General features: G+C 47.2%; 2 pseudogenes; both read left to right on the top strand.

Moving 5' to 3' along the window:
* Window positions 1-2331: 2331 nt before the first annotated feature.
* On the top strand, window positions 2332-2661 carry LOC150062050 (U6 snRNA-associated Sm-like protein LSm3 pseudogene; annotated as a pseudogene).
* Window positions 2662-8099: 5438 nt separating this feature from the next.
* Window positions 8100-10012, top strand: LOC150062049 (upstream stimulatory factor 1 pseudogene; annotated as a pseudogene).
* The last annotated feature ends 491 nt before the right edge of the window (window positions 10013-10503 follow it).

Below are 10503 nucleotides of genomic sequence, written 5' to 3'. Positions count from 1 at the left end.
GACTTCCATTCTGCTGCCTGGGGAAGAGGTGTGACTCCCAGAGAAACCGAGAAGCTTGGAGACTTATGGTTCTCCTCACCACCTCTTCCATATTGATTCACTGGGATGGCACTGAGACAGAGTTCACTCTTTAGAAACAAATGCAGTAGCTTCAGTGCCAGGCACAGAGCAGGTTCCACCTCTGCTTCTTCTTGCTCATAGCCTCCATCAGTGGCCCATGTAAGGGCCACTGTACCCAGAGAGGCTACCCACATCCTCAGCAGACCTAGCTGTTCTGAGGCATGAACTTGATTTCTCCCCCTATCTACTGAGCAGTCATCTGTTCAATTTAGGGCATAGTGACTGGGCAGCATTTTGTTAGGCACAGAGTGAGGATGGTAACTGTTAGAATTTGCTTATGTCTGGGAACTAAGAACAAATTGTCACCAAAGTTGGTGTCACTCTGGGGACTCAGAAGCCCTGTTCTGTTTCTAGGGGCCTGTGCATCAAAGAAAAGGCGCTGGGCCCAGGGGAGTGGCAGGTGGTAATTAGGCTGAGTTGTGAGGGGAGGATTGTCTCACTGTTCTGGGAAACAGTGCTTCATTGGAGCAGCCACTGGGAGTTGCAGTGTTTATTTGATTTTGGACTCGTTAAGCCTATAATTTACCTGCGGGAACAGACAGTCCAGCTTTGTGAACTGTGTCATTAAGAGTACATCCTGGGCCCGCCCATGGGGGCACACCCAGCAAGTGGTCCCACCCAGAGGCCCAGGGATGAGCTTCTCTAGAATTCATACTACATCCTTGGCTGAGCCTCGGGAGACAGGGCTGGCAGCGGGGTGAGGCTGGGGCCTTGCTGCAGGACAACAGCGCCTTCATCTGGGCCTGGGTGCATCTCTGGAGTAGAGGATGGGAGTCACTCATGGACCCAAAGGGCAGACCTAGATAGGAAGGTGGTGAGTTCCCCATAAGCCTAGTGCTTCAAACAAAGGCTGGCAGGATACTATGCTGAAAGTCAATTTGATTTGTTAGTGTCCACACTTCAGTCTCCCATCCATGACACAAAGACATAGGGCTGGTAAATTAGCATTCTGTTACTCTAACAAAATATCTGGGCTGGGAATTTGGCCTAGTGGTAGAGTGCTTGCCTAGCATGCACGAAGGCCTAGGTTCGATTCCTCAGTACCACCTACATAGAAAAAAGCTGGAAGTGGTGCTGTGGCTCAAGTGGTAGAGCGCTAGCTGGTCTTGAGAAAAGTCCAAGGACAGTACTCAGGCCCTGAGTTCAAGCCTCACAACTAGCAAAAAGAAAAAAAAAATCTGATTTAATCAGTTTATAAAAAGGAAAGGACTGGACACCAGTGCCTCATGTCTATAGTCCTTGCCATTCACTAGGCTGAGGTGTGAGGATTGAGGTTCAAAGCCATGCAAGGTAGACAAATTAGAGAGACTCTTATCTCCAATTAATCAGGGAAAAAAAAGCTGGAATTGTAGGTGGGGCTAAAGTGGCAGAGCACCAGCCTTGAGCAGAAAAGCTTAGTGAGACTTCAAAGCCCTGAGTTCAAGCCCCACTAAATAATAATAAAAAACAAATATCTATAAATAAAATTGGCTCATGCTTTCAGAGGTTTTGGTTGTGGTCAGTTTTCCTCACTGCTTTTGAGCCTGTGATCAAGCAGCAAGTCCTGGTATGGAGTCCAGGTGGATAGTCCAGCTATCTACTTCATGGTGGCCAGGAAGCCAAAGAAGAGGGGCTGGGCCCACACTCCCTCTAATGACTAGATTGCTTCCCACTAGACCCCACTTGTTTAAGTTCCTACCACCTCCCTAAAGTGCCAAGCTGTGGATCAAACTTTCAATGTTTGGGTCTTTGGGGACATTTCCCATTCAAATCACAGCAGCAGTCTTATTCCAAAGTTTGCTCCTGGCAGCACTTGTCTGCCATCTTGGCCCTCTTCTCTCCCAGAGCCGCAGAGCCTGACCTTGAACACCTAAGGCCTGACTGAATACCACAGTACAAACACCAGGATTTATTTGATCACAGAAACCACTTGGCACCGGTGGCTCATGACTTTAATTCTAGCTATGCAGATGGCTGAGATCTGAGGATCACAGTTGGAAGCCAGACTGAGCAGGAAAATCTGAGATTCTTATTTCCAATAAACTACTCAGAGAAAAGCTTGCCGTAGTGCTATGGATCAAGTGGTTTAGTGCTAGCCTTCAGCACAAAGTGGCACAAGGACAGTGCCAGTCTCTTGAGATCAAGCCCCAGGATTCCCCCACAAAAATAAATAAAAAAATTTAAAAATAAACCATCCAGTGAAGCAAGAAAAAAGGATGCAGGGTTTAAAACATGGTGGACAATGTGGACCAGCAATGAATGACCAATACTGTTGAGGAGCCCCTAGATCTCATCAGGCTCAGCTTGGATTAGTGTGTTTATGTGAAGATGAGAAATGACCGAGAGCTTCGAGGCAGATTACACACTTATGACCAACATTTAAATATGATACTGGGAGATGTGGAAGAAACCGTGACCACCATAGAAATTGATGAGGAGACTTATGAAGAGATATACAAATCAACAAAATGGAATATTCCGATGCTCTTTGTCCAGGGAGATGGTGTGGTGCTTGTTGCTCCTCTTCTGAGTTGGCTGAAACAAAGAATTCATCCCATGTAAAAAGTAAGACTGGGGCCGGGAGTTTGGCCTAGTGGTAGAGTGCTTGCCTGGCATGCACGAAGACCCGAGTTCGATTCCTTGGTACCACATGCATAGAAAAAAGCTGGAAGTGGTGTTGAGGCTCAAGTGGTAGAGCTCTAGCCTTGAAAAAGTCCAAGGACAGTGCTCAGGCCCTGAGCTCAAGCCCAGGACTGGCAAAAAAAAAAAAAAAAAAGACTGTACAGTGGCTTCTTCAAATGTACGAGACATTCAAAGAGAGAAGTCTGCATACTTTTTGATATTAAGACTTGATCAAGGATTCTTCCTCTCCAATTTCTTCAGCTAAATGGCATTCTTATTTTTCTTCATTTGTTCTAGTAAATGTGATCCCCAAGCTGCTGGGCTCAGGAGTTCCTGCAGACAACTTCTGTCTTCAAATTAAAAATAAATAAATAAACCACCCAGGAGTCTCAGGTAGCTTAAGACAAGGCCTAGCAACACAGCCCAGGACAGCCAGTGGCTGAGTACCACTGCCTGGTGGGGAGAACAACAGACGAGCTGAAAAGAACCCAGATGAAGGAGGTCCAGGCCGTGTTACAGAAGAGCTGCCCTTGAAAAACCCACTCTACCTTTCTGCTGCACAGAATGTCCTGAGTACTGGTAATCCAGAGGTCTCAGTTCCTTTCAGGACCATCAGGGACCAAGCAGAGTGGAACAGAGCACACTACCTCACATGGACTCCTCACAATCAGCAATAATCACCTTTTGCTTTGGAGCCAGAGTAGAAACACCCCTCCCTGGCCACACAGCTCTTTCCAACTTCCCACAGGGTTGTGTCCTAAGGGCCCAGGCAAGGACAAGGCTATTCCCCATCACCTACCTTAATCTGATGCAGAATATCCAAGCTTTCACTGACCCTTCCCAAATACGTGGTCTTGCCATCTAGCCAATCTGTTATGTTATAGGTCAGGAAGAACTGGAAGCAATTGTGGTTTGGACCAGAATTGGCCATGGAGAGGAGGCCTGGGGAGAAAATGATCTTGTTAATTCCCTCTACCCTGCTCCCAGCTCTTAAAGCCTGTTGCAGTCTGTGGATAGACATCCCTTTACAGGCGAGCTCAAGCCTAGCAGATATGGTACCTTGTCTTTTGTTTGATTTTCATTTTGTTTTTGTTTCTTGCTAGTCCTTGGGCTTGATGAACTCAGGGTCTGTCCCTGAGCTGCTTCTCTGTCTCTCTCTCTCTCTGTCTCTTTTTTTGTTGATCATAAGGCTTGAACTCTAGGCCTGGGTTCTATTCCTGAGCTCTTCACTTCAAGGCTACTGTCCTACCCCTTGAGCCACAGCCCCACTTCCTGTTTTTTCAGTGATTAATTGGAGATAGTCTCATGTTCTCTAGTGTCCAGGCTGGCTTTCTGGCTTTGAACCACAATCCTCAAATCTCAGCCTCGTGAGTAGCTAGGACTACAGGTGTTCAATTCCTTGGTTCCACAAACATAGAAAAAAAGCTGGAAGTGGTGCTATGGCTCAAATGTTAGAGCTCTAGCCTTGAGAAATTCCAAGGACAGTGCTCAGGCCCTGAGTTCAGGCCCAGTGCTGGCAAAAAATAAAAGAATCTAGGTCAAGGCCAGCCCAGTGGCAGACTTCTCTAACCCAAACTATTCTAGAGGCCAAAGTCATGATTTGAAGTCAGGTTGGGCACAAAGCACATGGACTTCATCAACTAATAAAATGTTGACAATGTAAGCCAGGAGAGGTGGCTCATGCCTATAATCCAAGCTACTTAGGAGGCTAAGTCCTGAGGATCAAGGTTCAAAGCCAGCCCCAGAAAAGGACCTGAGACTCTTATCTCCAGTTAACCTCTAAAAAGTAGTAAGGGGGTGCTTGGCTCAAGGGAGGGTGGTATCCTTGAGCTGAAGAGCTCAGGGACAGCGCCCAGGCCAGAGTTCAAGCCCCATGATCCTCCCCCCCCCACACACAAAGCTAACAATGTGGCTTCATGGTAGAGTATTTGCCTAGTATGCATGAAGCCCTGCGTTCAATTCCTCAGCACCACATAAACAGAAAAACAGAAGTGTGCTGTGGTAGAGTGCTAGCCTTGAGCAAAAAAGAAGCTCAGGAACAGTGATCAGGTCCTGAGTTCAAACCCAAGGACTGGAAAAACACACACACACACACACACACACACACACACACACAAACTCTAGGTATTGTGAAGTGTACCCAGTTAATCAGGAAATGCAAATAGGTTGTCCCAAGTAAAAACCAAAACTTTTTTTTGTGTCTGCTATTCTGGGGCTTTAATTTAGGGTCATGCTGCTGTCTCTTAGCTTTTTTACTCAAAGCTCTAGTTCCAGCTTTTTAGTGGTAATTGTAGATAAGAGTCTCGCAGACTTTCCTATCCAGGCTAGGATCCTCCTGGGTGTCTTGGACTATCAGCATCCAGTGGAGCAAAGCTCTATTAACAACAACAAAATAACAAAAACCAAAAAGGAATGGGGTGTGATTTAAATAATAGAGCACTCACCAAGCAAGTATGAGGCCCTGAGTTCAAATTCCAGTACAGGAGAGTGGGGGAATGATCTGATAGCAAGAAAGCCTGCTTTAGAGAAGTAAGGAGAAACTGAGGTATCAATATGGGTGCAGGCAAGGTGGGCTAGAAGACCTGAAGACAGATGGATGGGATGTGTGGATGACACAAGAGTCACGGATGAGCTCTAAGTTCCTGACCAAGCAGCTAAGTAGATGGGGATGTCATTTACTGAAATAGAGAATATGGGCAAGAAGTTTGGGGAAGATCAAGAGCTGTTCAGAATACCATGAACTTAAGGACAACAGGGCAACCAAGGGAAGACCAGAAGTCAGGGCAGTAAGCCTGGAGGTTACAAGCTCTCAGTGGGGTATTACTGCCCCCTAGGGGCCCTTTGAAACTGCAGTATGTATTTTCTGGTTGTAACACAGGGTGTTTCTGGCATTGGGGGGAAAGGCGCAGAGAAGCCAGTTGCCTGACAATGCCTTATCTAATAGAGAATTGCTTTAAATTTTCTTGACTTTCAAATTCTCTGACATTTACATAAAAATCTGTTTATTATAATCTAGGCTTTTTCTCCTACAGAAATCCAAAGAACAACTCCCCCTGCACCGCCCCGCCCCCCTCTGATCCTCTCTATGCTAATGACCAGCACTCTACCACTTGAGCCACAGCACCACTTCTTCTGGCTTTTTCAGTGTATGTGGTACAATTGAACCAGGGCTTCATGAATGCTAGGCAAGCACTAGGCCACACTCCTGGAACGCAAACCACTTTCTTCTTTTCCCCAAACAGCCTCTCTATTTTATTCTCCATTTTCAGTGCTTGCTCCTTTTTATATTGCTATAAAGTACAGAGGGGTTATAGTTACATAGGTCAGGTAAAGAGTAAGGAATCTTACTCCTTTTTTTTGCGAGTCCTGGGGCTTGAACTCAGGGCCTGGGCACTGTCTTTGGACATTTTTTGCTGAGGCTAGTGTGCTTTACTACTTGAGCCACAGTGCCACTTCTGGGTTTTCCTGTATATGTGGTACATAGGAATCAAACCCAGGGCTTCACGCATGCTAGATGAGCACTCTACCGCTAGGTCATACTTCTGTCCCAGGAGTCAATTTTTTGTATGTGCTGAATTTTTCCAGTAATAGCTTTCTCACATAAACTAAAATAACATTTAATTTCCTTTTGTTCAGAAATTTACCAATATGTTCGCCCTACTTCGCATCACTGTGGCAGCCATACTGCATACCAAGCCAGTCCACAGAATTGTTACTCTAGACAGAAATAGACACACATTGAAATACTTTACATACACAGCTGTGCTGAGTATTTGCATGATTTCCTTTTGATTGGGCTCTGAATTATTTTCCTATATATCCTTTATACAGCAACAATGGCAAAACCTTATGTTTTTCATATGTTTTGGGAAGGACATCTTAACCATGACCTTCATGCAGCAAGGAAAAGCATTAGCTCTAAGAGATGGGTGTGAGGCTAAGAAGGATATATGAATCAGTAAAATGAATCTGTACAAAGGCTGCACAACACAAAGTTGAGCTTCTGGTACTTCAAACAATTCAGAGATGGGAAGAAGGGGCAGGGCAGGAGCCAGGAGTTTGGCCTAATGGTAGAGTGCTTGCTTGCCTAGCATGCACAAAGACCCTGGTTCCATTCCTTGGTTCCACATATATAGGAAAAAGCCAGAAGTGGTGCTGTGGCTCAAGTGGTACAGCTGCAGCCTTGAGAAAATCCAAGGATAGTGCTCAGGCCCTGAGCCCAAGCCCAGGACTGGCAAAAAATAAAAAGGGGGTGGGCAGGGCAGACAGGCAGCAGAGGAGAGTGTAAGGAAAGTGTGGCTGACTGCCCTAGCCATACTATGCTTCCTGCACAGCTGCTATTACAGACGTATACCTTCATGCCCAGCTTTATAGATTAGGGATTTCACCAACTTCTTGCCAGGACTAGCCTCATCTTTCCCATCTCTGCTTCTTAGTACTTGGGATTATAGACAAACAAGTCACCATGTCTGGCTTTTTGGTATCTTTGAGAGAGAGGGAGAGAGGCAGGGCAGAAGGAATTCTCTTTGAAGGAGTTGAAAAGAGGGAGACAGTGACTGCTTTAAGACATTTTGGCTGGGTAGGGTGGTCTGTAATCTTAGCTACTAAGGAAGCTGAGGTCTGAGGATCTCGGTTCAAAGCCACAAAAAGGACCTGAGACTCTATCTCCAATTAACCTCTAGAAAATGGGAAGTGGGGCTTGGTTCAGGGTAGAGTGGTAGCCTTGAGCTGAAGAACTCAAGGAAAATGCCCAGGCCCAGGGGTAGGGCGGTAGCCTTGAGCTGAAGAGCTCAGGGACAGTGACCAGGCCCAGAGTTCAAGCCTCATGATCCACAAAAAAAAAGAAAAAAATTTTTTTTTGCTAGATTGCAGCTGAAGCTGGGCCAGTAGTTTGGCCTACTGGTAGAGTGCTTGCCTAGCATGCACAAAGACCCTGGTTCCATTCCTTGGTTCCACATATATAGGAAAAAGCCGGAAGTGGTGCTGAGGCTCAAGTGGTAGAGCTCTAGCCTTGAGAAAGTCCAAGGAGAGTGCCCAGGCCCTGAGCTCAAGCCCAATAAATAAATATATAAAATAAAAACAAATGGAGATGAAGCACTCCCAGTACTGTAAAATCGCCCAACCAAAAAAGGGAGAGGGCAAGGGCGGCAGCCCAACCAGCGCGAGGACAGGAAGACGACTGCCAGAGACCGGAAGAGGTGGGGCATAAGAGCCGGAAGACAGCTGCCAGCGAGGACCTGTCAGTGGCCCAACAGGAAGAGTGGAAGCACGAGGACCGGAAGCCTACAAGCTGGAGAGGGCCTGGCTGTGGCCCAACCGGAAGAGTGGAGTCACGAGGGCAGGAAGCTAGCCGCCGGCAGAAGCAGCCTGAGGCACGCCCTCGCCCTCGGAGCCTGGGAGACAAGGACCTCTTCCGAAAGGCCTTGGCCTCAGCCTTGGCCACTCTCGGTAGGATGAAGAGGCAGCAGAAGGCAGCGGAAGCAGGAGACCAGGCAGTGCACGTTCACGAGGGAGCCGTGCTTTTGGGGAAGGACCCAGACGGCGAGGCTATGGCCGGCATCTACTCAGCCGCTGCCTTTCCTGTCCTCCACGTCAGGTACGTCTTCAAAGCCAACCATAAGAACCAGGTGATGCCCCCGGAGGCCCAGGTGTCTGAGGGACAAGTAGTCGGCCAGACGAAAGGTCATGGTACCATCGGTGGCCACCCTGGCCCTCAGTCCATGACCGAAGCAGTCATCCAGAGTGCCTTCACCAGTGATGCTGCGGTTGACGCCCAGGAGATGGCTGTTGGGCCCTACTCTACTTACGTTGTCAGCCTTGTGGAAGCTAGGAAAGGAAGCACCACATCCGGGTCTTCAGCTGCCATTGTCACCAGGGAGCAAGCAACTCCTCCCGGCACCGGGCCACTCTTGATGACGGCGGTGCCACAGGAAGTGCTGGGAAGGAGCCTGCCGTCAGTTGTCCCTAGGAGCCACCCTTATTACCCAAAGCCACGGTCTCCCTGGACAAGTCAAGATGAGGAACGCAGGATCCAACATAATAAAGTGGAGCGCCGCTGCCAAGACAAGATCAACAGCTGGATCATGGAACTGGCCAAGATCATCCCAGACTGCTCTATGGAGAACCCCAAGTCTGGCCCCAGTAAAGGTGGAATCCTGTCCAAAGCCTGTGAGTATATTCAGGAGCTTCAGCAGAGTAACCAGTGGTTGTCTGAAGAAACTCAGGGGCTAAGTCAACTGCAGCTGGACAATGATGACCTTCGACAGCAGGTAGAAGATCTTAAAACCAAGAATCTGCTGCTCCGAGCTCAGTTGCAACACCATGGATTAGAGGTCATCGTCAAGAATGACAGCAATTTGCAGGGCACCAGTTCCAGTGGCTCAAGCCTGTAATCCTAGCTACTCTGACGATCCGTTCAAAGCCCATGAGACACTTATTTCCAAAACTACCCAAAAGTGGAGATGTTGAATGGTAGAGCACCAACCGTGAGCCAAAGACTAAAGGACAGCATCCAGACTGAGTTCAAGCTCCGGTACTGGCCAAAAATAACCCGCAACTAACAGAATTCAAGTATTTTGCAAAGGCTTGAGAACTGGAGGAAACAACAGCATCCCTTTCATTTTCTACCTCTGGAGTAGGACTTGGGGAGTTTGTAATGTATGTCTTCAATCCAAGACCCTGCGGTATGGTAGCCCATCAGTGTGAAACTGTATGTATTAACCTTGACACTCTTACCAGTCTTATTCATGCCATCCCTGGGCTCTTGTGCTCCTATTCCACGGTGCACATGCTGTCTCCATGATGGACACTGGACACACTAGAGTGGGATTGCCCAGAACTGCTGCCAGGTGATTCTCTGGCTTACTCTAGGACTCTGGTGCTTCTGTTGATTCTTTTGTGGTTTACATGTGTACCTGGAAACTATGGGGAGCAAGCTTCATCAAGAAATGGGGGAAGGGTGCTTGGCGGTGGCTGGTCTGCGAAGGAGAGTTGGTCCAGCAAATTGCTGAGGCCTATGCAGAAGTCTAAAAAATTTGCTGGATCAAAAACAAAACAAGCTGGGCACTGATGGCTTGCACCTGTATTGCTACGTACTCAGGAGACTAAGATCTGAAGATTGTGGTTCAAGGCCAGCCCAGGTAGGAAAAATCCATGAAACTCATCTTTAATAAGGAAGCAGAGCCTGTGGCTCAAGTAAGTAGAGCACTAACTTTGAGCAAAAAGAAATTCAGGAACAGTTCCCAGACCCTGAGTTCAAGCCTCAGAACTAACACACACAAAAATAAACAAATGAAAAAAAGCACACTTTTCAATAGTAGGAGAAACAAAAGATGAGAAAAAGCTGTTAATTGATATCTTTAAAAACAGTAAATTCTCTGGGCATAGTAGTGCTGCCTGTATCTCAGCACTTGAAAGACAGGATCTATATTCTGAGACTGCCTTGTATCTCTCTCACATGTGCATATAAATGCGCTTGCCCCCATGTCTGTGCATGCACCCACAGACACACACACACAGAGACACACACACACGCGCGCGCGCGCGCACGCACCCACTTCCCAATAGAGAAACTTGGCAGGTATCTACATTTCCTTAACCAACCAGCATCATACATATTTGAATTGCCATCATGTCCTTCCTTATGGGACTTACTAACCACATTACTTCTGTGGTATTTCTGGCAAAAGACATAAATGCAATTATCAGTTTAAGTATCTGCAAGTACAAACTGAAAAACAACCCTAAACACAACTGTCCTGTTCCTTGCAAAGATGTCAAGAT

This window comes from Megascapheus bottae, chromosome 6 (genome assembly GCF_031878675.1).
Source record: "Megascapheus bottae isolate mThoBot1 chromosome 6, mThoBot2.hap1, whole genome shotgun sequence".
Lineage (NCBI taxonomy): Eukaryota > Metazoa > Chordata > Mammalia > Rodentia > Geomyidae > Megascapheus > Megascapheus bottae.
This window is presented reverse-complemented; position numbering and strand designations above follow the sequence as displayed.